At 46.6% G+C, this 3,700-nt stretch overlaps 2 non-coding genes across 2 annotated transcripts; one reads left to right on the top strand and one right to left on the bottom strand.

The window, feature by feature from the left end:
* Window positions 1-2,866: 2,866 nt before the first annotated feature.
* On the bottom strand, window positions 2,867-2,941 carry Trnas-uga. The gene has a single exon. It is a non-coding gene; the product is annotated as a tRNA-Ser (tRNA).
* Window positions 2,942-3,288: 347 nt separating this feature from the next.
* Window positions 3,289-3,363, top strand: Trnas-cga. The gene has a single exon. It is a non-coding gene; the product is annotated as a tRNA-Ser (tRNA).
* The last annotated feature ends 337 nt before the right edge of the window (window positions 3,364-3,700 follow it).

The following is a 3,700-nucleotide window of genomic DNA, read 5'->3' on the forward strand; positions in this document are numbered from 1 at the left end:
CTTTTTGTAACACCCTGTAGATAATGGAAACTTTTGTTGTCAATAGTAAATTCTCTTTCACTATTCACAACAGCCTGCCAATGCTGGAGTAACCTTTCGATTCCGCGACTTTTGAAATGATGTGGTTTTGAGACGAAGAACTCGTCGAGTCATATTGGGAGCGCTGTTGCATTCGGAAAGGAAGTTCCTTGAAGTTTGTTCGACATAGAGCGGAAAAAGACGAAAATCTGAGGGCATGTGATCGAGTGAATAAGTTGGGTTCTGCATGACTTCGCAATCCGGCTTCTGTACAGCGCTTTTGGTCAGTCTAGCAGGATGTGGGCGCCCACTGTAGTGGAGTAGCATCACCTCATTCAAGTCTTCCTAGTCGCTGGCCTTGGACTGAGTGTGCGAGACGTCTCAGATGATGACAAGTGTCAGCTGTGATGATTACACCGCGAGAAAGTCATTCCTAGTATACCACAGCTTGCTGCTCCACTAGATGGATAAAATTACCTTTTGTGGATGTACGCAGGTCTTGTGCGGGGAGCTGCTGCATTATTTGGGCTCAACCATTCAGTTCTTTTCCTCACGTTAGCAAAAGACACCATTTCTTGCCACCAGTAAGGATACAAGATACGGATGGTCGTTGTTCACGAGCCAGCTGATGACGAACAAGCACATATGCACATATGGCCACCTCGCGATTTTTGTGATTTTGGTTTAGTGCGTGCGGAACCCATACATCTGGCTTTTGAACTTTCCCCGTTGCATTCAAGTGTCGCGCGGTGGTGGAAAGATCACAGTTGATCACATTTGCCAGTTCTCGAGTAAGCTGACGCGGATCTTTGTGGATTAATGCATTTACGATCTTCATCAAAACCTAAAGGTCTTCCTGAACGCGGAGCGTCACTAACGTCAAAAAGGTCATCCTCAAAACGAGAAGCCATTTTCTTTCCGTGCTTGGTCCAACTGTAATATCCTCATACACGGCGTAAACGTTTCTGGCCGCCTCCGCTCAAACGGGAGAATATGTCGGAAATGTTCCGATTTCTACACAAGGCATTCCATTTTCTAGCATCCACATTTCCACTCACTACCTCCAGATGACAAAATAACGATACTTAAATAGCAACAACGAACTATAAATAAAGAATGAAGACAGATAAATAAGGCCATAGTAACCGGAATACTGACATGAAAAAAAAAGACCCTACGAACTTATGAACCAACCAAATAGCCGGTCGCGGTGGCTGAGTGGTTCTAGGCGCTTCAGTCCGGAACTGCGTGACTGCTACGGTCGCAGGTTCGAATCCTGCCTCGGGCATGGATATGTGTGTTGTCCTTAGGTTAGTTAGATTGAAGCAGTTCTAAGTTCTACGGGACTGATGACCTCAGATGTTAAGTCCCATAGTGCTCAGAACCATTTGTACCATTTTTTGAACCAACCTGATATATGTGACTTCTACTTTAGATTTAATCATAGAGATTACTATTCAGTACCTATACTGTGCACCTCTTCAAATCGTGCAGTGATTTTGTATATCTGTCCTGTTTTTTGTTTGTTTTGTTTTTCGAGTTTTTTACCGCGTTGCAATCACTAGACGATAAATAATCTAAATATGTGTAAAAGGTAAGATGTATTCTATAATCTGCAAAACCGCAAAATGTGCCAAGGTCTTAGTTTTTCAGTGCAAACACAGAGACAGTGAATTTGATACTAAACAGTTGTCACTCAATTTAAATCGTTAAGTGGATTTGTTCATCATTGCGAAAATGACCTACTGTTCGAATAACCCTAGTGCTAATGTTACTGCGAACAGCTTTATTACTTGCAACATAATCCAGCTTTTGTTCCACGTCCGCTTCGGGTACGGTAGGCGGCAAAGGCGGGCGTCATCAAATTTAAACAGAGTTGGACAGGGACGGAATGGAAAACCTAATTAATTCAGTGTTACACGCGAGGCAACTGGCTCTAGGCAGTTGAAACGCCATTGCCCCGTGTTAGCGACAGTCGGAGCGGACGTAAAGCAGGGGGCCCAATCAATTCGGGCCCAACGGGATTACTCGATTGAAAACTGGTAATCTGGCGGGATAGGCGGCGACCCGCTAAATGCGGCCTAAACGGCTCACCGAGCTGCCGCGCGGTGGGCTTCGGCCGGTGTTCGCCGCTCGCTGCTCGCTGCTCGCTCCGAATGCAGCCGGCACAGACCGTGCTGCCTGCAACTGTGCCCACGAGTAGCCTCCTGGTCGACACAACCCTTGTTCACAATCTGGCTAAGAACAAAGTACCAGAAAAAAAAGATCAGCTCTTTGCACCAGAATTGCTTCTAACGTTCTTAAAAACCAACTCATTTGTGTTTGCAAGACTGGAACTGGTAGCCTGTATTTCCCTAATATGCATACGGGATCGTGTAGGGGAGATGTACCATATACAATCACACCAAAAAGTATTGGTACACGCCTGTATTTATCGTTGCTGGTTACAAACGCGGCACTTTCCGGTATACAGCACATGTAAGTGCTAGCTCACATACCAGACATTACAATTCTGCCCACAGTGCCTAACATTGACAAAGGAATGCAGTGTTATGGGCAAACATGTATCTCCTCTGCACACAAAAGTATTGGCACAGAGCGTGGCTTCTTGGTATATTGCTGGGTTTTCAGGTACCGGAGCGCCATCTGCTGACGCAATAGACACTGCGTGTTGTTGACGGCCCAGTCACTAATATGTTGCCGTGTTGTTCGATAGTGGTCAGCATGGGGCCGAAGAAGAAGGAACATTCAGTGGCGTTTCTTGAGAGATTGGTATTGCTCCATTCACAAGGGAGAAGCTGTCGACAAATAGGAGCAGAGGTGAAACTTCCTGGCAGATTAAAACTGTGTGCCGGGCCGAGACTCGAACTCGGGACCTTTGCCTTTCACGGGCAAGTGCTCTACCGACTGAGCTACCCAAGCACGACTCACGCCCCGTCCTCACAGCTGTACTTCTGCCAGTATCTCGTCTCCTACCTTCCAAACTTTACAGAAGCTCTTGCTCGCGAAAGGCAAAGGTCCCGAGTTCGAGTCTCGGCCAGCACACAGTTTTAATCTGCCAGAAAGTTTCATATCAGCGCACACTCCGCTGCAGAGTGAAAACCTCATTCTGGAAACATCCCTCAGGCTGTGGCTAAGCCATGTCTCCACAATATCCTTTCTTTCAGGAGTGCTAGTTCGGCAAGTTTCGCAGAAGAGCTTCCGTGTAGTTTGGAAGGTAGTAGACGAGGTATTGGCAGAACTGAAGCTGTGAGTACGGGTCATGAATAGTGCTTGGGTAGCTCAGTTGGTAGAGCATTAGCCCGCGAAAGGCAAAGGTCCCGAGTTCGAGTCTCGGCCTGGCACACAGTTTTAATCCGCCAGGAAGTTTCATATTAGCGCACACTCCGCTGCAGAGTGAAAATCTCATTCTGGGAGCAGAGGTTTCTGTTAGCTACAACACGGTACGAGCTATCATTCATAAATATAAAGAGACTGGAACAACAGTGAATAAGTGTCGTCCAGGAAGTCCAAAAGTGCTTACAACCCGAGAGCGTCGCCGTATCATCGCACTTGCTCGGAAGGAACCTGCTACAAGTGCAGCACCTATTGCTGAGATTGTTCAGACAGCGTCCGACAAGACGGCTAGTGTTCAAACTATACGAAATGTGTTGAATGAGGCTGAAATGCATGGACATTCTCC

Source organism: Schistocerca piceifrons, chromosome 8, assembly GCF_021461385.2.
Source record: "Schistocerca piceifrons isolate TAMUIC-IGC-003096 chromosome 8, iqSchPice1.1, whole genome shotgun sequence".
Classification (NCBI taxonomy): Eukaryota; Metazoa; Arthropoda; class Insecta; order Orthoptera; family Acrididae; genus Schistocerca; species Schistocerca piceifrons.